This window comes from Cyclopterus lumpus, chromosome 7 (assembly GCF_009769545.1).
Source record: "Cyclopterus lumpus isolate fCycLum1 chromosome 7, fCycLum1.pri, whole genome shotgun sequence".
In the NCBI taxonomy this organism is placed as follows: domain Eukaryota; kingdom Metazoa; phylum Chordata; class Actinopteri; order Perciformes; family Cyclopteridae; genus Cyclopterus; species Cyclopterus lumpus.
This window is the reverse complement of record NC_046972.1, coordinates 8,037,022-8,055,205: the sequence shown is the minus strand read 5'-3', so window position 1 is coordinate 8,055,205 and position 18,184 is coordinate 8,037,022. Positions and strand designations below refer to the sequence as shown.

General features: G+C 46.5%; 1 protein-coding gene and 74 non-coding genes across 75 annotated transcripts in view; 74 read left to right on the top strand and 1 right to left on the bottom strand.

Annotated features, from left to right (window-relative positions):
* sema3h (sema domain, immunoglobulin domain (Ig), short basic domain, secreted, (semaphorin) 3H) overlaps positions 1–18,184 on the bottom strand; it is a 219,953-nt gene that overhangs the window by 20,966 nt on the left and 180,803 nt on the right. The gene's annotated exons all lie outside the window — the stretch shown is intronic.
* Positions 159–230, top strand: trnam-cau. The gene has a single exon. It is a non-coding gene; the product is annotated as a tRNA-Met (tRNA).
* On the top strand, positions 441–512 carry trnam-cau. The gene has a single exon. It is a non-coding gene; the product is annotated as a tRNA-Met (tRNA).
* On the top strand, positions 667–739 carry trnar-ccu. The gene has a single exon. It is a non-coding gene; the product is annotated as a tRNA-Arg (tRNA).
* trnam-cau lies at positions 746–817 on the top strand. The gene has a single exon. It is a non-coding gene; the product is annotated as a tRNA-Met (tRNA).
* trnam-cau lies at positions 1,028–1,099 on the top strand. The gene has a single exon. It is a non-coding gene; the product is annotated as a tRNA-Met (tRNA).
* trnam-cau lies at positions 1,310–1,381 on the top strand. Its single transcript has one exon. It is a non-coding gene; the product is annotated as a tRNA-Met (tRNA).
* On the top strand, positions 1,592–1,663 carry trnam-cau. The gene has a single exon. It is a non-coding gene; the product is annotated as a tRNA-Met (tRNA).
* On the top strand, positions 2,100–2,172 carry trnar-ccu. Its single transcript has one exon. It is a non-coding gene; the product is annotated as a tRNA-Arg (tRNA).
* Positions 2,179–2,250, top strand: trnam-cau. The gene has a single exon. It is a non-coding gene; the product is annotated as a tRNA-Met (tRNA).
* Positions 2,461–2,532, top strand: trnam-cau. The gene has a single exon. It is a non-coding gene; the product is annotated as a tRNA-Met (tRNA).
* trnam-cau lies at positions 2,743–2,814 on the top strand. The gene has a single exon. It is a non-coding gene; the product is annotated as a tRNA-Met (tRNA).
* trnar-ccu lies at positions 2,969–3,041 on the top strand. The gene has a single exon. It is a non-coding gene; the product is annotated as a tRNA-Arg (tRNA).
* On the top strand, positions 3,048–3,119 carry trnam-cau. The gene has a single exon. It is a non-coding gene; the product is annotated as a tRNA-Met (tRNA).
* Positions 3,330–3,401, top strand: trnam-cau. The gene has a single exon. It is a non-coding gene; the product is annotated as a tRNA-Met (tRNA).
* Positions 3,612–3,683, top strand: trnam-cau. The gene has a single exon. It is a non-coding gene; the product is annotated as a tRNA-Met (tRNA).
* On the top strand, positions 3,894–3,965 carry trnam-cau. The gene has a single exon. It is a non-coding gene; the product is annotated as a tRNA-Met (tRNA).
* Positions 4,176–4,247, top strand: trnam-cau. Its single transcript has one exon. It is a non-coding gene; the product is annotated as a tRNA-Met (tRNA).
* Positions 4,402–4,474, top strand: trnar-ccu. Its single transcript has one exon. It is a non-coding gene; the product is annotated as a tRNA-Arg (tRNA).
* Positions 4,481–4,552, top strand: trnam-cau. Its single transcript has one exon. It is a non-coding gene; the product is annotated as a tRNA-Met (tRNA).
* trnam-cau lies at positions 4,763–4,834 on the top strand. Its single transcript has one exon. It is a non-coding gene; the product is annotated as a tRNA-Met (tRNA).
* Positions 5,045–5,116, top strand: trnam-cau. The gene has a single exon. It is a non-coding gene; the product is annotated as a tRNA-Met (tRNA).
* On the top strand, positions 5,271–5,343 carry trnar-ccu. Its single transcript has one exon. It is a non-coding gene; the product is annotated as a tRNA-Arg (tRNA).
* trnam-cau lies at positions 5,350–5,421 on the top strand. Its single transcript has one exon. It is a non-coding gene; the product is annotated as a tRNA-Met (tRNA).
* trnam-cau lies at positions 5,632–5,703 on the top strand. Its single transcript has one exon. It is a non-coding gene; the product is annotated as a tRNA-Met (tRNA).
* On the top strand, positions 5,915–5,986 carry trnam-cau. The gene has a single exon. It is a non-coding gene; the product is annotated as a tRNA-Met (tRNA).
* Positions 6,141–6,213, top strand: trnar-ccu. The gene has a single exon. It is a non-coding gene; the product is annotated as a tRNA-Arg (tRNA).
* On the top strand, positions 6,220–6,291 carry trnam-cau. The gene has a single exon. It is a non-coding gene; the product is annotated as a tRNA-Met (tRNA).
* On the top strand, positions 6,502–6,573 carry trnam-cau. The gene has a single exon. It is a non-coding gene; the product is annotated as a tRNA-Met (tRNA).
* Positions 6,784–6,855, top strand: trnam-cau. Its single transcript has one exon. It is a non-coding gene; the product is annotated as a tRNA-Met (tRNA).
* Positions 7,010–7,082, top strand: trnar-ccu. Its single transcript has one exon. It is a non-coding gene; the product is annotated as a tRNA-Arg (tRNA).
* Positions 7,089–7,160, top strand: trnam-cau. The gene has a single exon. It is a non-coding gene; the product is annotated as a tRNA-Met (tRNA).
* trnam-cau lies at positions 7,371–7,442 on the top strand. The gene has a single exon. It is a non-coding gene; the product is annotated as a tRNA-Met (tRNA).
* On the top strand, positions 7,653–7,724 carry trnam-cau. Its single transcript has one exon. It is a non-coding gene; the product is annotated as a tRNA-Met (tRNA).
* Positions 7,879–7,951, top strand: trnar-ccu. Its single transcript has one exon. It is a non-coding gene; the product is annotated as a tRNA-Arg (tRNA).
* trnam-cau lies at positions 7,958–8,029 on the top strand. Its single transcript has one exon. It is a non-coding gene; the product is annotated as a tRNA-Met (tRNA).
* trnar-ccu lies at positions 8,184–8,256 on the top strand. The gene has a single exon. It is a non-coding gene; the product is annotated as a tRNA-Arg (tRNA).
* trnam-cau lies at positions 8,263–8,334 on the top strand. The gene has a single exon. It is a non-coding gene; the product is annotated as a tRNA-Met (tRNA).
* trnam-cau lies at positions 8,545–8,616 on the top strand. Its single transcript has one exon. It is a non-coding gene; the product is annotated as a tRNA-Met (tRNA).
* Positions 8,771–8,843, top strand: trnar-ccu. The gene has a single exon. It is a non-coding gene; the product is annotated as a tRNA-Arg (tRNA).
* On the top strand, positions 8,850–8,921 carry trnam-cau. The gene has a single exon. It is a non-coding gene; the product is annotated as a tRNA-Met (tRNA).
* On the top strand, positions 9,076–9,148 carry trnar-ccu. The gene has a single exon. It is a non-coding gene; the product is annotated as a tRNA-Arg (tRNA).
* On the top strand, positions 9,155–9,226 carry trnam-cau. The gene has a single exon. It is a non-coding gene; the product is annotated as a tRNA-Met (tRNA).
* On the top strand, positions 9,437–9,508 carry trnam-cau. The gene has a single exon. It is a non-coding gene; the product is annotated as a tRNA-Met (tRNA).
* Positions 9,720–9,791, top strand: trnam-cau. Its single transcript has one exon. It is a non-coding gene; the product is annotated as a tRNA-Met (tRNA).
* trnar-ccu lies at positions 9,946–10,018 on the top strand. Its single transcript has one exon. It is a non-coding gene; the product is annotated as a tRNA-Arg (tRNA).
* On the top strand, positions 10,025–10,096 carry trnam-cau. The gene has a single exon. It is a non-coding gene; the product is annotated as a tRNA-Met (tRNA).
* Positions 10,251–10,323, top strand: trnar-ccu. Its single transcript has one exon. It is a non-coding gene; the product is annotated as a tRNA-Arg (tRNA).
* Positions 10,330–10,401, top strand: trnam-cau. The gene has a single exon. It is a non-coding gene; the product is annotated as a tRNA-Met (tRNA).
* trnam-cau lies at positions 10,612–10,683 on the top strand. Its single transcript has one exon. It is a non-coding gene; the product is annotated as a tRNA-Met (tRNA).
* Positions 10,838–10,910, top strand: trnar-ccu. The gene has a single exon. It is a non-coding gene; the product is annotated as a tRNA-Arg (tRNA).
* trnam-cau lies at positions 10,917–10,988 on the top strand. Its single transcript has one exon. It is a non-coding gene; the product is annotated as a tRNA-Met (tRNA).
* On the top strand, positions 11,764–11,835 carry trnam-cau. Its single transcript has one exon. It is a non-coding gene; the product is annotated as a tRNA-Met (tRNA).
* On the top strand, positions 12,046–12,117 carry trnam-cau. The gene has a single exon. It is a non-coding gene; the product is annotated as a tRNA-Met (tRNA).
* On the top strand, positions 12,328–12,399 carry trnam-cau. Its single transcript has one exon. It is a non-coding gene; the product is annotated as a tRNA-Met (tRNA).
* Positions 12,610–12,681, top strand: trnam-cau. The gene has a single exon. It is a non-coding gene; the product is annotated as a tRNA-Met (tRNA).
* trnar-ccu lies at positions 12,836–12,908 on the top strand. Its single transcript has one exon. It is a non-coding gene; the product is annotated as a tRNA-Arg (tRNA).
* On the top strand, positions 12,915–12,986 carry trnam-cau. Its single transcript has one exon. It is a non-coding gene; the product is annotated as a tRNA-Met (tRNA).
* trnar-ccu lies at positions 13,141–13,213 on the top strand. The gene has a single exon. It is a non-coding gene; the product is annotated as a tRNA-Arg (tRNA).
* trnam-cau lies at positions 14,067–14,138 on the top strand. Its single transcript has one exon. It is a non-coding gene; the product is annotated as a tRNA-Met (tRNA).
* On the top strand, positions 14,349–14,420 carry trnam-cau. Its single transcript has one exon. It is a non-coding gene; the product is annotated as a tRNA-Met (tRNA).
* Positions 14,857–14,929, top strand: trnar-ccu. The gene has a single exon. It is a non-coding gene; the product is annotated as a tRNA-Arg (tRNA).
* Positions 15,218–15,289, top strand: trnam-cau. The gene has a single exon. It is a non-coding gene; the product is annotated as a tRNA-Met (tRNA).
* trnar-ccu lies at positions 15,444–15,516 on the top strand. Its single transcript has one exon. It is a non-coding gene; the product is annotated as a tRNA-Arg (tRNA).
* Positions 15,805–15,876, top strand: trnam-cau. The gene has a single exon. It is a non-coding gene; the product is annotated as a tRNA-Met (tRNA).
* On the top strand, positions 16,031–16,103 carry trnar-ccu. The gene has a single exon. It is a non-coding gene; the product is annotated as a tRNA-Arg (tRNA).
* On the top strand, positions 16,110–16,181 carry trnam-cau. The gene has a single exon. It is a non-coding gene; the product is annotated as a tRNA-Met (tRNA).
* On the top strand, positions 16,392–16,463 carry trnam-cau. The gene has a single exon. It is a non-coding gene; the product is annotated as a tRNA-Met (tRNA).
* trnam-cau lies at positions 16,674–16,745 on the top strand. Its single transcript has one exon. It is a non-coding gene; the product is annotated as a tRNA-Met (tRNA).
* Positions 16,956–17,027, top strand: trnam-cau. Its single transcript has one exon. It is a non-coding gene; the product is annotated as a tRNA-Met (tRNA).
* trnam-cau lies at positions 17,238–17,309 on the top strand. Its single transcript has one exon. It is a non-coding gene; the product is annotated as a tRNA-Met (tRNA).
* Positions 17,464–17,536, top strand: trnar-ccu. The gene has a single exon. It is a non-coding gene; the product is annotated as a tRNA-Arg (tRNA).
* On the top strand, positions 17,543–17,614 carry trnam-cau. Its single transcript has one exon. It is a non-coding gene; the product is annotated as a tRNA-Met (tRNA).
* Positions 17,825–17,896, top strand: trnam-cau. Its single transcript has one exon. It is a non-coding gene; the product is annotated as a tRNA-Met (tRNA).
* On the top strand, positions 18,051–18,123 carry trnar-ccu. The gene has a single exon. It is a non-coding gene; the product is annotated as a tRNA-Arg (tRNA).

Below are 18,184 nucleotides of genomic sequence, written 5' to 3'. Positions count from 1 at the left end.
ATCAATCTAAGATTTACATCAATACCAATTCATTTGTTTTCAGTGCTTTGCTTTGCCATGTTACCTTCACGCTGTTTATTGCCTTCTGTGGATTGTGTGTGTTGTCTAAACTTCGAAGTTCGGCCTTGTGGGTTCGACTCCCAAAGAGGGTAAGAGACAGCAGAGTGGCGCAGCGGAAGCGTGCTGGGCCCATAACCCAGAGGTCGATGGATCGAAACCATCCTCTGCTAACATGCTTTTGACAGTATATGTGCCCCTTCAACTGCAAAGTAATGATCTCAAATCAATCTAAGATTTACATCAATACCAATTCATTTGTTTTCAGTGCTTTGCTTTGCCATGTTACCTCCATGCTGTTTATTGCCTTCTGTGGATTGTGTGTGTTGTCTAAACTCCGAAGTTCGGCCTTGTGGGTTCGACTCCCAAAGAGGGTAAGAGACAGCAGAGTGGCGCAGCGGAAGCGTGCTGGGCCCATAACCCAGAGGTCGATGGATCGAAACCATCCTCTGCTAACAGAAATTTAACATCACTTGTACCAGCCTTTCAACTGTTTTCTTACTGACACGGTGACATGGATAATTCTCATTCATTATGTTAGTCAACACTGTAGATGTTTGGAACAACCGTCCATGATGCAAACTAGGCCTCTTTGTCAATGCAGATGTAGCCCCAGTGGCCTAATGGATAAGGCACTGCCCTCCTAAGGCAGGGATTGTGGGTTCGAGTCCCATCTGGGGTGATTTACAGCAGAGTGGCGCAGCGGAAGCGTGCTGGGCCCATAACCCAGAGGTCGATGGATCGAAACCATCCTCTGCTAACATGCTTTTGACAGTATATGTGCCACTTCAACTGCAAAATAATGATCTCAAATCAATCTAAGATTTACATCAATACCAATTCATTTGTTTTCAGTGCTTTGCTTTGCCATGTTACCTCCATGCTGTTTATTGCCTTCTGTGGATTGTGTGTGTTGTCTAAACTCCGAAGTTCGGCCTTGTGGGTTCGACTCCCAAAGAGGGTAAGAGACAGCAGAGTGGCGCAGCGGAAGCGTGCTGGGCCCATAACCCAGAGGTCGATGGATCGAAACCATCCTCTGCTAACATGCTTTTGACAGTATATGTGCCCCTTCAACTGCAAAGTAATGATCTCAAATCAATCTAAGATTTACATCAATACCAATTCATTTGTTTTCAGTGCTTTGTTTTGCCATGTTACCTCCATGCTGTTTATTGCCTTCTGTGGATTGTGTCTGTTGTCTAAACTCCGAAGTTCGGCCTTGTGGGTTCGACTCCCAAAGAGGGTAAGAGACAGCAGAGTGGCGCAGCGGAAGCGTGCTGGGCCCATAACCCAGAGGTCGATGGATCGAAACCATCCTCTGCTAACATGCTTTTGACAGTATATGTGCCCCTTCAACTGCAAAGTAATGATCTCAAATCAATCTAAGATTTACATCAATACCAATTCATTTGTTTTCAGTGCTTTGCTTTGCCATGTTACCTCCATGCTGTTTATTGCCTTCTGTGGATTGTGTGTGTTGTCTAAACTCCGAAGTTCGGCCTTGTGGGTTCGACTCCCAAAGAGGGTAAGAGACAGCAGAGTGGCGCAGCGGAAGCGTGCTGGGCCCATAACCCAGAGGTCGATGGATCGAAACCATCCTCTGCTAACATGCTTTTGACAGTATATGTGCCCCTTCAACTGCAAAGTAATGATCTCAAATCAATCTAAGATTTACATCAATACCAATTCATTTGTTTTCAGTGCTTTGTTTTGCCATGTTACCTCCATGCTGTTTATTGCCTTCTGTGGATTGTGTGTGTTGTCTAAACTCCGAAGTTCGGCCTTGTGGGTTCGACTCCCAAAGAGGGTAAGAGACAGCAGAGTGGCGCAGCGGAAGCGTGCTGGGCCCATAACCCAGAGGTCGATGGATAGAAACCATCCTCTGCTAACAGAAATTTAACACCACTTGTACCAGCCTTTCAACTGTTTTCTTACTGACACGGTGGCATGGATAATTCTCATTCATTATGTTAGTCAACACTGTAGATGTTTGGAACAACCGTCCATGATGCAAACTAGGCCGCTTTGTCAATGCAGATGTAGCCCCAGTGGCCTAATGGATAAGGCACTGCCCTCCTAAGGCAGGGATTGTGGGTTCGAGTCCCATCTGGGGTGATTTACAGCAGAGTGGCGCAGCGGAAGCGTGCTGGGCCCATAACCCAGAGGTCGATGGATCGAAACCATCCTCTGCTAACATGCTTTTGACAGTATATGTGCCACTTCAACTGCAAAGTAATGATCTCAAATCAATCTAAGATTTACATCAATACCAATTCATTTGTTTTCAGTGCTTTGCTTTGCCATGTTACCTTCATGCTGTTTATTGCCTTCTGTGGATTGTGTGTGTTGTCTAAACTTCGAAGTTCGGCCTTGTGGGTTCGACTCCCAAAGAGGGTAAGAGACAGCAGAGTGGCGCAGCGGAAGCGTGCTGGGCCCATAACCCAGAGGTCGATGGATCGAAACCATCCTCTGCTAACATGCTTTTGACAGTATATGTGCCACTTCAACTGCAAAATAATGATCTCAAATCAATCTAAGATTTACATCAATACCAATTCATTTGTTTTCAGTGCTTTGCTTTGCCATGTTACCTCCATGCTGTTTATTGCCTTCTGTGGATTGTGTGTGTTGTCTAAACTTCGAAGTTCGGCCTTGTGGGTTCGACTCCCAAAGAGGGTAAGAGACAGCAGAGTGGCGCAGCGGAAGCGTGCTGGGCCCATAACCCAGAGGTCGATGGATCGAAACCATCCTCTGCTAACAGAAATTTAACATCACTTGTACCAGCCTTTCAACTGTTTTCTTACTGACACGGTGACATGGATAATTCTCATTCATTATGTTAGTCAACACTGTAGATGTTTGGAACAACCGTCCATGATGCAAACTAGGCCTCTTTGTCAATGCAGATGTAGCCCCAGTGGCCTAATGGATAAGGCACTGCCCTCCTAAGGCAGGGATTGTGGGTTCGAGTTCCATCTGGGGTGATTTACAGCAGAGTGGCGCAGCGGAAGCGTGCTGGGCCCATAACCCAGAGGTCGATGGATCGAAACCATCCTCTGCTAACATGCTTTTGACAGTATATGTGCCCCTTCAACTGCAAAGTAATGATCTCAAATCAATCTAAGATTTACATCAATACCAATTCATTTGTTTTCAGTGCTTTGCTTTGCCATGTTACCTCCATGCTGTTTATTGCCTTCTGTGGATTGTGTGTGTTGTCTAAACTTCGAAGTTCGGCCTTGTGGGTTCGACTCCCAAAGAGGGTAAGAGACAGCAGAGTGGCGCAGCGGAAGCGTGCTGGGCCCATAACCCAGAGGTCGATGGATCGAAACCATCCTCTGCTAACATGCTTTTGACAGTATATGTGCCCCTTCAACTGCAAAGTAATGATCTCAAATCAATCTAAGATTTACATCAATACCAATTCATTTGTTTTCAGTGCTTTGCTTTGCCATGTTACCTCCATGCTGTTTATTGCCTTCTGTGGATTGTGTGTGTTGTCTAAACTCCGAAGTTCGGCCTTGTGGGTTCGACTCCCAAAGAGGGTAAGAGACAGCAGAGTGGCGCAGCGGAAGCGTGCTGGGCCCATAACCCAGAGGTCGATGGATCGAAACCATCCTCTGCTAACATGCTTTTGACAGTATATGTGCCCCTTCAACTGCAAAGTAATGATCTCAAATCAATCTAAGATTTACATCAATACCAATTCATTTGTTTTCAGTGCTTTGCTTTGCCATGTTACCTCCATGCTGTTTATTGCCTTCTGTGGATTGTGTGTGTTGTCTAAACTCCGAAGTTCGGCCTTGTGGGTTCGACTCCCAAAGAGGGTAAGAGACAGCAGAGTGGCGCAGCGGAAGCGTGCTGGGCCCATAACCCAGAGGTCGATGGATCGAAACCATCCTCTGCTAACATGCTTTTGACAGTATATGTGCCCCTTCAACTGCAAAGTAATGATCTCAAATCAATCTAAGATTTACATCAATACCAATTCATTTGTTTTCAGTGCTTTGTTTTGCCATGTTACCTCCATGCTGTTTATTGCCTTCTGTGGATTGTGTCTGTTGTCTAAACTCCGAAGTTCGGCCTTGTGGGTTCGACTCCCAAAGAGGGTAAGAGACAGCAGAGTGGCGCAGCGGAAGCGTGCTGGGCCCATAACCCAGAGGTCGATGGATCGAAACCATCCTCTGCTAACAGAAATTTAACACCACTTGTACCAGCCTTTCAACTGTTTTCTTACTGACACGGTGGCATGGATAATTCTCATTCATTATGTTAGTCAACACTGTAGATGTTTGGAACAACCGTCCATGATGCAAACTAGGCCTCTTTGTCAATGCAGATGTAGCCCCAGTGGCCTAATGGATAAGGCACTGCCCTCCTAAGGCAGGGATTGTGGGTTCGAGTCCCATCTGGGGTGATTTACAGCAGAGTGGCGCAGCGGAAGCGTGCTGGGCCCATAACCCAGAGGTCGATGGATCGAAACCATCCTCTGCTAACATGCTTTTGACAGTATATGTGCCCCTTCAACTGCAAAGTAATGATCTCAAATCAATCTAAGATTTACATCAATACCAATTCATTTGTTTTCAGTGCTTTGCTTTGCCATGTTACCTCCATGCTGTTTATTGCCTTCTGTGGATTGTGTGTGTTGTCTAAACTTCGAAGTTCGGCCTTGTGGGTTCGACTCCCAAAGAGGGTAAGAGACAGCAGAGTGGCGCAGCGGAAGCGTGCTGGGCCCATAACCCAGAGGTCGATGGATCGAAACCATCCTCTGCTAACATGCTTTTGACAGTATATGTGCCACTTCAACTGCAAATTAATGATCTCAAATCAATCTAAGATTTACATCAATACCAATTCATTTGTTTTCAGTGCTTTGCTTTGCCATGTTACCTCCATGCTGTTTATTGCCTTCTGTGGATTGTGTGTGTTGTCTAAACTCCGAAGTTCGGCCTTGTGGGTTCGACTCCCAAAGAGGGTAAGAGACAGCAGAGTGGCGCAGCGGAAGCGTGCTGGGCCCATAACCCAGAGGTCGATGGATCGAAACCATCCTCTGCTAACAGAAATTTAACATCACTTGTACCAGCCTTTCAACTGTTTTCTTACTGACACGGTGACATGGATAATTCTCATTCATTATGTTAGTCAACACTGTAGATGTTTGGAACAACCGTCCATGATGCAAACTAGGCCGCTTTGTCAATGCAGATGTAGCCCCAGTGGCCTAATGGATAAGGCACTGCCCTCCTAAGGCAGGGATTGTGGGTTCGAGTCCCATCTGGGGTGATTTACAGCAGAGTGGCGCAGCGGAAGCGTGCTGGGCCCATAACCCAGAGGTCGATGGATCGAAACCATCCTCTGCTAACATGCTTTTGACAGTATATGTGCCCCTTCAACTGCAAAGTAATGATCTCAAATCAATCTAAGATTTACATCAATACCAATTCATTTGTTTTCAGTGCTTTGCTTTGCCATGTTACCTCCATGCTGTTTATTGCCTTCTGTGGATTGTGTGTGTTGTCTAAACTTCGAAGTTCGGCCTTGTGGGTTCGACTCCCAAAGAGGGTAAGAGACAGCAGAGTGGCGCAGCGGAAGCGTGCTGGGCCCATAACCCAGAGGTCGATGGATCGAAACCATCCTCTGCTAACATGCTTTTGACAGTATATGTGCCCCTTCAACTGCAAAGTAATGATCTCAAATCAATCTAAGATTTACATCAATACCAATTCATTTGTTTTCAGTGCTTTGCTTTTGCCATGTTACCTCCATGCTGTTTATTGCCTTCTGTGGATTGTGTGTGTTGTCTAAACTCCGAAGTTCGGCCTTGTGGGTTCGACTCCCAAAGAGGGTAAGAGACAGCAGAGTGGCGCAGCGGAAGCGTGCTGGGCCCATAACCCAGAGGTCGATGGATCGAAACCATCCTCTGCTAACAGAAATTTAACATCACTTGTACCAGCCTTTCAACTGTTTTCTTACTGACACGGTGACATGGATAATTCTCATTCATTATGTTAGTCAACACTGTAGATGTTTGGAACAACCGTCCATGATGCAAACTAGGCCTCTTTGTCAAGGCAGATGTAGCCCCAGTGGCCTAATGGATAAGGCACTGCCCTCCTAAGGCAGGGATTGTGGGTTCGAGTCCCATCTGGGGTGATTTACAGCAGAGTGGCGCAGCGGAAGCGTGCTGGGCCCATAACCCAGAGGTCGATGGATCGAAACCATCCTCTGCTAACATGCTTTTGACAGTATATGTGCCCCTTCAACTGCAAAGTAATGATCTCAAATCAATCTAAGATTTACATCAATACCAATTCATTTGTTTTCAGTGCTTTGCTTTGCCATGTTACCTCCATGCTGTTTATTGCCTTCTGTGGATTGTGTGTGTTGTCTAAACTTCGAAGTTCGGCCTTGTGGGTTCGACTCCCAAAGAGGGTAAGAGACAGCAGAGTGGCGCAGCGGAAGCGTGCTGGGCCCATAACCCAGAGGTCGATGGATCGAAACCATCCTCTGCTAACATGCTTTTGACAGTATATGTGCCCCTTCAACTGCAAAGTAATGATCTCAAATCAATCTAAGATTTACATCAATACCAATTCATTTGTTTTCAGTGCTTTGCTTTGCCATGTTACCTCCATGCTGTTTATTGCCTTCTGTGGATTGTGTGTGTTGTCTAAACTCCGAAGTTCGGCCTTGTGGGTTCGACTCCCAAAGAGGGTAAGAGACAGCAGAGTGGCGCAGCGGAAGCGTGCTGGGCCCATAACCCAGAGGTCGATGGATCGAAACCATCCTCTGCTAACAGAAATTTAACATCACTTGTACCAGCCTTTCAACTGTTTTCTTACTGACACGGTGACATGGATAATTCTCATTCATTATGTTAGTCAACACTGTAGATGTTTGGAACAACCGTCCATGATGCAAACTAGGCCTCTTTGTCAATGCAGATGTAGCCCCAGTGGCCTAATGGATAAGGCACTGCCCTCCTAAGGCAGGGATTGTGGGTTCGAGTCCCATCTGGGGTGATTTACAGCAGAGTGGCGCAGCGGAAGCGTGCTGGGCCCATAACCCAGAGGTCGATGGATCGAAACCATCCTCTGCTAACATGCTTTTGACAGTATATGTGCCCCTTCAACTGCAAAGTAATGATCTCAAATCAATCTAAGATTTACATCAATACCAATTCATTTGTTTTCAGTGCTTTGCTTTGCCATGTTACCTCCATGCTGTTTATTGCCTTCTGTGGATTGTGTGTGTTGTCTAAACTTCGAAGTTCGGCCTTGTGGGTTCGACTCCCAAAGAGGGTAAGAGACAGCAGAGTGGCGCAGCGGAAGCGTGCTGGGCCCATAACCCAGAGGTCGATGGATCGAAACCATCCTCTGCTAACATGCTTTTGACAGTATATGTGCCCCTTCAACTGCAAAGTAATGATCTCAAATCAATCTAAGATTTACATCAATACCAATTCATTTGTTTTCAGTGCTTTGTTTTGCCATGTTACCTCCATGCTGTTTATTGCCTTCTGTGGATTGTGTGTGTTGTCTAAACTCCGAAGTTCGGCCTTGTGGGTTCGACTCCCAAAGAGGGTAAGAGACAGCAGAGTGGCGCAGCGGAAGCGTGCTGGGCCCATAACCCAGAGGTCGATGGATCGAAACCATCCTCTGCTAACAGAAATTTAACATCACTTGTACCAGCCTTTCAACTGTTTTCTTACTGACACGGTGACATGGATAATTCTCATTCATTATGTTAGTCAACACTGTAGATGTTTGGAACAACCGTCCATGATGCAAACTAGGCCTCTTTGTCAAGGCAGATGTAGCCCCAGTGGCCTAATGGATACGGCACTGCCCTCCTAAGGCAGGGATTGTGGGTTCGAGTCCCATCTGGGGTGATTTACAGCAGAGTGGCGCAGCGGAAGCGTGCTGGGCCCATAACCCAGAGGTCGATGGATCGAAACCATCCTCTGCTAACAGAAATTTAACATCACTTGTACCAGCCTTTCAACTGTTTTCTTACTGACACGGTGACATGGATAATTCTCATTCATTACGTTAGTCAACACTGTAGATGTTTGGAACAACCGTCCATGATGCAAACTAGGCCGCTTTGTCAATGCAGATGTAGCCCCAGTGGCCTAATGGATAAGGCACTGCCCTCCTAAGGCAGGGATTTTGGGTTCGAGTTCCATCTGGGGTGATTTCCAGCAGAGTGGCGCAGCGGAAGCGTGCTGGGCCCATAACCCAGAGGTCGATGGATCGAAACCATCCTCTGCTAACATGCTTTTGACAGTATATGTGCCCCTTCAACTGCAAAGTAATGATCTCAAATCAATCTAAGATTTACATCAATACCAATTCATTTGTTTTCAGTGCTTTGCTTTGCCATGTTACCTCCATGCTGTTTATTGCCTTCTGTGGATTGTGTGTGTTGTCTAAACTCCGAAGTTCGGCCTTGTGGGTTCGACTCCCAAAGAGGGTAAGAGACAGCAGAGTGGCGCAGCGGAAGCGTGCTGGGCCCATAACCCAGAGGTCGATGGATCGAAACCATCCTCTGCTAACAGAAATTTAAGACCACTTGTACCAGCCTTTCAACTGTTTTCTTACTGACACGGTGACATGGATAATTCTCATTCATTATGTTAGTCAACACTGTAGATGTTTGGAACAACCGTCCATGATGCAAACTAGGCCTCTTTGTCAATGCAGATGTAGCCCCAGTGGCCTAATGGATACGGCACTGCCCTCCTAAGGCAGGGATTGTGGGTTCGAGTCCCATCTGGGGTGATTTACAGCAGAGTGGCGCAGCGGAAGCGTGCTGGGCCCATAACCCAGAGGTCGATGGATCGAAACCATCCTCTGCTAACAGAAATTTAACATCACTTGTACCAGCCTTTCAACTGTTTTCTTACTGACACGGTGACATGGATAATTCTCATTCATTACGTTAGTCAACACTGTAGATGTTTGGAACAACCGTCCATGATGCAAACTAGGCCGCTTTGTCAATGCAGATGTAGCCCCAGTGGCCTAATGGATAAGGCACTGCCCTCCTAAGGCAGGGATTGTGGGTTCGAGTCCCATCTGGGGTGATTTACAGCAGAGTGGCGCAGCGGAAGCGTGCTGGGCCCATAACCCAGAGGTCGATGGATCGAAACCATCCTCTGCTAACATGCTTTTGACAGTATATGTGCCCCTTCAACTGCAAAGTAATGATCTCAAATCAATCTAAGATTTACATCAATACCAATTCATTTGTTTTCAGTGCTTTGCTTTGCCATGTTACCTCCATGCTGTTTATTGCCTTCTGTGGATTGTGTGTGTTGTCTAAACTTCGAAGTTCGGCCTTGTGGGTTCGACTCCCAAAGAGGGTAAGAGACAGCAGAGTGGCGCAGCGGAAGCGTGCTGGGCCCATAACCCAGAGGTCGATGGATCGAAACCATCCTCTGCTAACATGCTTTTGACAGTATATGTGCCCCTTCAACTGCAAAGTAATGATCTCAAATCAATCTAAGATTTACATCAATACCAATTCATTTGTTTTCAGTGCTTTGGTTTTGCCATGTTACCTCCATGCTGTTTATTGCCTTCTGTGGATTGTGTGTGTTGTCTAAACTCCGAAGTTCGGCCTTGTGGGTTCGACTCCCAAAGAGGGTAAGAGACAGCAGAGTGGCGCAGCGGAAGCGTGCTGGGCCCATAACCCAGAGGTCGATGGATCGAAACCATCCTCTGCTAACAGAAATTTAACATCACTTGTACCAGCCTTTCAACTGTTTTCTTACTGACACGGTGGCATGAATAATTCTCATTCATTATGTTAGTCAACACTGTAGATGTTTGGAACAACCGTCCATGATGCAAACTAGGCCTCTTTGTCAAGGCAGATGTAGCCCCAGTGGCCTAATGGATAAGGCACTGCCCTCCTAAGGCAGGGATTGTGGGTTCGAGTCCCATCTGGGGTGATTTACAGCAGAGTGGCGCAGCGGAAGCGTGCTGGGCCCATAACCCAGAGGTCGATGGATCGAAACCATCCTCTGCTAACAGAAATTTAACATCACTTGTACCAGCCTTTCAACTGTTTTCTTACTGACACGGTGACATGGATAATTCTCATTCATTACGTTAGTCAACACTGTAGATGTTTGGAACAACCGTCCATGATGCAAACTAGGCCGCTTTGTCAATGCAGATGTAGCCCCAGTGGCCTAATGGATAAGGCACTGCCCTCCTAAGGCAGGGATTTTGGGTTCGAGTTCCATCTGGGGTGATTTCCAGCAGAGTGGCGCAGCGGAAGCGTGCTGGGCCCATAACCCAGAGGTCGATGGATCGAAACCATCCTCTGCTAACATGCTTTTGACAGTATATGTGCCCCTTCAACTGCAAAGTAATGATCTCAAATCAATCTAAGATTTACATCAATACCAATTCATTTGTTTTCAGTGCTTTGCTTTGCCATGTTACCTCCATGCTGTTTATTGCCTTCTGTGGATTGTGTGTGTTGTCTAAACTCCGAAGTTCGGCCTTGTGGGTTCGACTCCCAAAGAGGGTAAGAGACAGCAGAGTGGCGCAGCGGAAGCGTGCTGGGCCCATAACCCAGAGGTCGATGGATCGAAACCATCCTCTGCTAACAGAAATTTAACATCACTTGTACCAGCCTTTCAACTGTTTTCTTACTGACACGGTGACATGGATAATTCTCATTCATTACGTTAGTCAACACTGTAGATGTTTGGAACAACCGTCCATGATGCAAACTAGGCCGCTTTGTCAATGCAGATGTAGCCCCAGTGGCCTAATGGATAAGGCACTGCCCTCCTAAGGCAGGGATTGTGGGTTCGAGTCCCATCTGGGGTGATTTACAGCAGAGTGGCGCAGCGGAAGCGTGCTGGGCCCATAACCCAGAGGTCGATGGATCGAAACCATCCTCTGCTAACATGCTTTTGACAGTATATGTGCCCCTTCAACTGCAAAGTAATGATCTCAAATCAATCTAAGATTTACATCAATACCAATTCATTTGTTTTCAGTGCTTTGCTTTGCCATGTTACCTCCATGCTGTTTATTGCCTTCTGTGGATTGTGTGTGTTGTCTAAACTTCGAAGTTCGGCCTTGTGGGTTCGACTCCCAAAGAGGGTAAGAGACAGCAGAGTGGCGCAGCGGAAGCGTGCTGGGCCCATAACCCAGAGGTCGATGGATCGAAAACCATCCTCTGCTAACATGCTTTTGACAGTATATGTGCCCCTTCAACTGCAAAGTAATGATCTCAAATCAATCTAAGATTTACATCAATACCAATTCATTTGTTTTCAGTGCTTTGCTTTGCCATGTTACCTTCACGCTGTTTATTGCCTTCTGTGGATTGTGTGTGTTGTCTAAACTCCGAAGTTCGGCCTTGTGTGTTCGACTCCCAAAGACGGTAAGAGACAGCAGAGTGGCGCAGCGGAAGCGTGCTGGGCCCATAACCCAGAGGTCGATGGATCGAAAACATCCTCTGCTAACATGCTTTTGACAGTATATGTGCCCCTTCAACTGCAAAATAATGATCTCAAATCAATCTAAGATTTACATCAATACCAATTCATTTGTTTTCAGTGCTTTGTTTTGCCATGTTACCTCCATGCTGTTTATTGCCTTCTGTGGATTGTGTGTGTTGTCTAAACTCCGAAGTTCGGCCTTGTGGGTTCGACTCCCAAAGAGGGTAAGAGACAGCAGAGTGGCGCAGCGGAAGCGTGCTGGGCCCATAACCCAGAGGTCGATGGATCGAAACCATCCTCTGCTAACATGCTTTTGACAGTATATGTGCCACTTCAACTGCAAAATAATGATCTCAAATCAATCTAAGATTTACATCAATACCAATTCATTTGTTTTCAGTGCTTTGCTTTGCCATGTTACCTCCATGCTGTTTATTGCCTTCTGTGGATTGTGTGTGTTGTCTAAACTTCGAAGTTCGGCCTTGTGGGTTCGACTCCCAAAGAGGGTAAGAGACAGCAGAGTGGCGCAGCGGAAGCGTGCTGGGCCCATAACCCAGAGGTCGATGGATCGAAACCATCCTCTGCTAACATGCTTTTGACAGTATATGTGCCCCTTCAACTGCAAAGTAATGATCTCAAATCAATCTAAGATTTACATCAATACCAATTCATTTGTTTTCAGTGCTTTGCTTTGCCATGTTACCTTCACGCTGTTTATTGCCTTCTGTGGATTGTGTGTGTTGTCTAAACTCCGAAGTTCGGCCTTGTGTGTTCGACTCCCAAAGACGGTAAGAGACAGCAGAGTGGCGCAGCGGAAGCGTGCTGGGCCCATAACCCAGAGGTCGATGGATCGAAACCATCCTCTGCTAACATGCTTTTGACAGTATATGTGCCACTTCAACTGCAAAGTAATGATCTCAAATCAATCTAAGATTTACATCAATACCAATTCATTTGTTTTCAGTGCTTTGCTTTGCCATGTTACCTCCATGCTGTTTATTGCCTTCTGTGGATTGTGTGTGTTGTCTAAACTCCGAAGTTCGGCCTTGTGGGTTCGACTCCCAAAGAGGGTAAGAGACAGCAGAGTGGCGCAGCGGAAGCGTGCTGGGCCCATAACCCAGAGGTCGATGGATCGAAACCATCCTCTGCTAACAGAAATTTAACATCACTTGTACCAGCCTTTCAACTGTTTTCTTACTGACACGGTGGCATGGATAATTCTCATTCATTATGTTAGTCAACACTGTAGATGTTTGGAACAACCGTCCATGATGCAAACTAGGCCTCTTTGTCAAGGCAGATGTAGCCCCAGTGGCCTAATGGATACGGCACTGCCCTCCTAAGGCAGGGATTGTGGGTTCGAGTCCCATCTGGGGTGATTTACAGCAGAGTGGCGCAGCGGAAGCGTGCTGGGCCCATAACCCAGAGGTCGATGGATCGAAACCATCCTCTGCTAACAGAAATTTAACATCACTTGTACCAGCCTTTCAACTGTTTTCTTACTGACACGGTGACATGGATAATTCTCATTCATTACGTTAGTCAACACTGTAGATGTTTGGAACAACCGTCCATGATGCAAACTAGGCCGCTTTGTCAATGCAGATGTTGCCCCAGTGGCCTAATGGATAAGGCACTGCCCTCCTAAGGCAGGGATTGTGGGTTCGAGTCCCATCTGGGGTGATTTACAGCAGAGTGGCGCAGCGGAAGCGTGCTGGGCCCATAACCCAGAGGTCGATAGATCGAAACCATCCTCTGCTAACATGCTTTTGACAGTATATGTGCCCCTTCAACTGCAAAGTAATGATCTCAAATCAATCTAAGATTTACATCAATACCAATTCATTTGTTTTCAGTGCTTTGCTTTGCCATGTTACCTCCATGCTGTTTATTGCCTTCTGTGGATTGTGTGTGTTGTCTAAACTTCGAAGTTCGGCCTTGTGGGTTCGACTCCCAAAGAGGGTAAGAGACAGCAGAGTGGCGCAGCGGAAGCGTGCTGGGCCCATAACCCAGAGGTCGATGGATCGAAAACCATCCTCTGCTAACATGCTTTTGACAGTATATGTGCCCCTTCAACTGCAAAGTAATGATCTCAAATCAATCTCAGATTTACATCAATACCAATTCATTTGTTTTCAGTGCTTTGCTTTGCCATGTTACCTCCATGCTGTTTATTGCCTTCTGTGGATTGTGTGTGTTGTCTAAACTCCGAAGTTCGGCCTTGTGTGTTCGACTCCCAAAGACGGTAAGAGACAGCAGAGTGGCGCAGCGGAAGCGTGCTGGGCCCATAACCCAGAGGTCGATGGATTGAAACCATCCTCTGCTAACATGCTTTTGACAGTATATGTGCCACTTCAACTGCAAAATAATGATCTCAAATCAATCTAAGATTTACATCAATACCAATTCATTTGTTTTCAGTGCTTTGCTTTGCCATGTTACCTCCATGCTGTTTATTGCCTTCTGTGTATTGTGTCTGTTGTCTAAACTCCGAAGTTCGGCCTTGTGGGTTCGACTCCCAAAGAGTGTAAGAGACAGCAGAGTGGCGCAGCGGAAGCGTGCTGGGCCCATAACCCAGAGGTCGATGGATCGAAACCATCCTCTGCTAACATGCTTTTGACAGTATATGTGCCCCTTCAACTGCAAAGTAATGATCTCAAATCAATCTAAGATTTACATCAATACCAATTCATTTGTTTTCAGTGCTTTGCTTTGCCATGTTACCTCCATGCTGTTTATTGCCTTCTGTGGATTGTGTGTGTTGTCTAAACTCCGAAGTTCGGCCTTGTGGGTTCGACTCCCAAAGAGGGTAAGAGACAGCAGAGTGGCGCAGCGGAAGCGTGCTGGGCCCATAACCCAGAGGTCGATGGATCGAAACCATCCTCTGCTAACATGCTTTTGACAGTATATGTGCCCCTTCAACTGCAAAGTAATGATCTCAAATCAATCTAAGATTTACATCAATACCAATTCATTTGTTTTCAGTGCTTTGTTTTGCCATGTTACCTCCATGCTGTTTATTGCCTTCTGTGGATTGTGTGTGTTGTCTAAACTCCGAAGTTCGGCCTTGTGGGTTCGACTCCCAAAGAGGGTAAGAGACAGCAAAGTGGCGCAGCGGAAGCGTGCTGGGCCCATAACCCAGAGGTCGATGGATAGAAACCATCCTCTGCTAACAGAAATTTAACACCACTTGTACCAGCCTTTCAACTGTTTTCTTACTGACACGGTGGCATGGATAATTCTCATTCATTATGTTAGTCAACACTGTAGATGTTTGGAACAACCGTCCATGATGCAAACTAGGCCTCTTTGTCAAGGCAGATGTAGCCCCAGTGGCCTAATGGATACGGCACTGCCCTCCTAAGGCAGGGATTGTGGGTTCGAGTCCCATCTGGGGTGATTTACAGCAGATTAGCGCAGCGGAAGCGTGCTGGGCCCATAACCCAGAGGTCGATGGATCGAAACCATCCTCTGCTAACATGCTTTTGACAGTATATGTGCCCCTTCAACTGCAAAGTAATGATCTCAAATCAATCTAAGATTTACATCAATACCAATTCATTTGTTTTCAGTGCTTTGCTTTGCCATGTTACCTCCATGCTGTTTATTGCCTTCTGTGGATTGTGTGTGTTGTCTAAACTTCGAAGTTCGGCCTTGTGGGTTCGACTCCCAAAGAGGGTAAGAGACAGCAGAGTGGCGCAGCGGAAGCGTGCTGGGCCCATAACCCAGAGGTCGATGGATCGAAACCATCCTCTGCTAACAGAAATTTAACATCACTTGTACCAGCCTTTCAACTGTTTTCTTACTGACACGGTGACATGGATAATTCTCATTCATTACGTTAGTCAACACTGTAGATGTTTGGAACAACCGTCCATGATGCAAACTAGGCCGCTTTGTCAATGCAGATGTAGCCCCAGTGGCCTAATGGATAAGGCACTGCCCTCCTAAGGCAGGGATTGTGGGTTAGAGTCCCATCTGGGGTGATTTACAGCAGATTAGCGCAGCGGAAGCGTGCTGGGCCCATAACCCAGAGGTCGATGGATCGAAACCATCCTCTGCTAACATGCTTTTGACAGTATATGTGCCCCTTCAACTGCAAAGTAATGATCTCAAATCAATCTAAGATTTACATCAATACCAATTCATTTGTTTTCAGTGCTTTGCTTTGCCATGTTACCTCCATGCTGTTTATTGCCTTCTGTGGATTGTGTGTGTTGTCTAAACTTCGAAGTTCGGCCTTGTGGGTTCGACTCCCAAAGAGGGTAAGAGACAGCAGAGTGGCGCAGCGGAAGCGTGCTGGGCCCATAACCCAGAGGTCGATGGATCGAAACCATCCTCTGCTAACAGAAATTTAACATCACTTGTACCAGCCTTTCAACTGTTTTCTTACTGACACGGTGACATGGATAATTCTCATTCATTACGTTAGTCAACACTGTAGATGTTTGGAACAACCGTCCATGATGCAAACTAGGCCGCTTTGTCAATGCAGATGTAGCCCCAGTGGCCTAATGGATAAGGCACTGCCCTCCTAAGGCAGGGATTGTGGGTTCGAGTCCCATCTGGGGTGATTTACAGCAGAGTGGCGCAGCGGAAGCGTGCTGGGCCCATAACCCAGAGGTCGATGGATCGAAACCATCCTCTGCTAACATGCTTTTGACAGTATATGTGCCCCTTCAACTGCAAAGTAATGATCTCAAATCAATCTAAGATTTACATCAATACCAATTCATTTGTTTTCAGTGCTTTGCTTTGCCATGTTACCTCCATGCTGTTTATTGCCTTCTGTGGATTGTGTGTGTTGTCTAAACTTCGAAGTTCGGCCTTGTGGGTTCGACTCCCAAAGAGGGTAAGAGACAGCAGAGTGGCGCAGCGGAAGCGTGCTGGGCCCATAACCCAGAGGTCGATGGATCGAAACCATCCTCTGCTAACATGCTTTTGACAGTATATGTGCCACTTCAACTGCAAAATAATGATCTCAAATCAATCTAAGATTTACATCAATACCAATTCATTTGTTTTCAGTGCTTTGCTTTGCCATGTTACCTCCATGCTGTTTATTGCCTTCTGTGGATTGTGTGTGTTGTCTAAACTCCGAAGTTCGGCCTTGTGGGTTCGACTCCCAAAGAGGGTAAGAGACAGCAGAGTGGCGCAGCGGAAGCGTGCTGGGCCCATAACCCAGAGGTCGATGGATCGAAACCATCCTCTGCTAACATGCTTTTGACAGTATATGTGCCCCTTCAACTGCAAATTAATGATCTCAAATCAATCTAAGATTTACATCAATACCAATTCATTTGTTTTCAGTGCTTTGCTTTGCCATGTTACCTCCATGCTGTTTATTGCCTTCTGTGGATTGTGTGTGTTGTCTAAACTCCGAAGTTCGGCCTTGTGGGTTCGACTCCCAAAGAGGGTAAGAGACAGCAGAGTGGCGCAGCGGAAGCGTGCTGGGCCCATAACCCAGAGGTCGATGGATCGAAACCATCCTCTGCTAACATGCTTTTGACAGTATATGTGCCCCTTCAACTGCAAAGTAATGATCTCAAATCAATCTAAGATTTACATCAATACCAATTCATTTGTTTTCAGTGCTTTGCTTTGCCATGTTACCTCCATGCTGTTTATTGCCTTCTGTGGATTGTGTGTGTTGTCTAAACTTCGAAGTTCGGCCTTGTGGGTTCGACTCCCAAAGAGGGTAAGAGACAGCAGAGTGGCGCAGCGGAAGCGTGCTGGGCCCATAACCCAGAGGTCGATGGATCGAAACCATCCTCTGCTAACAGAAATTTAACATCACTTGTACCAGCCTTTCAACTGTTTTCTTACTGACACGGTGACATGGATAATTCTCATTCATTATGTTAGTCAACACTGTAGATGTTTGGAACAACCGTCCATGATGCAAACTAGGCCTCTTTGTCAATGCAGATGTAGCCCCAGTGGCCTAATGGATAAGGCACTGCCCTCCTAAGGCAGGGATTGTGGGTTCGAGTCCCATCTGGGGTGATTTACAGCAGAGTGGCGCAGCGGAAGCGTGCTGGGCCCATAACCCAGAGGTCGATGGATCGAAACCATCCTCTGCTAACATGCTTTTGACAGTATATGTGCCCCTTCAACTGCAAAGTAATGATCTCAAATCAATCTAAGATTTACATCAATACCAATTCATTTGTTTTCAGTGCTTTGTTTTGCCATGTTACCTCCATGCTGTTTATTGCCTTCTGTGGATTGTGTGTGTTGTCTAAACTTCGAAGTTCGGCCTTGTGGGTTCGACTCCCAAAGAGGGTAAGAGACAGCAGAGTGGCGCAGCGGAAGCGTGCTGGGCCCATAACCCAGAGGTCGATGGATCGAAACCATCCTCTGCTAACAGAAATTTAACATCACTTGTACCAGCCTTTCAACTGTTTTCTTACTGACACGGTGACATGGATAATTCTCATTCATTATGTTAGTCAACACTGTAGATGTTTGGAACAACCGTCCATGATGCAAACTAGGCCTCTTTGTCAATGCAGATGTAGCCCCAGTGGCCTAATGGATAAGGCACTGCCCTCCTAAGGCAGGGATTGTGGGTTCGAGTCCCATCTGGGGTGATTTACAGCAGAGTGGCGCAGCGGAAGCGTGCTGGGCCCATAACCCAGAGGTCGATGGATC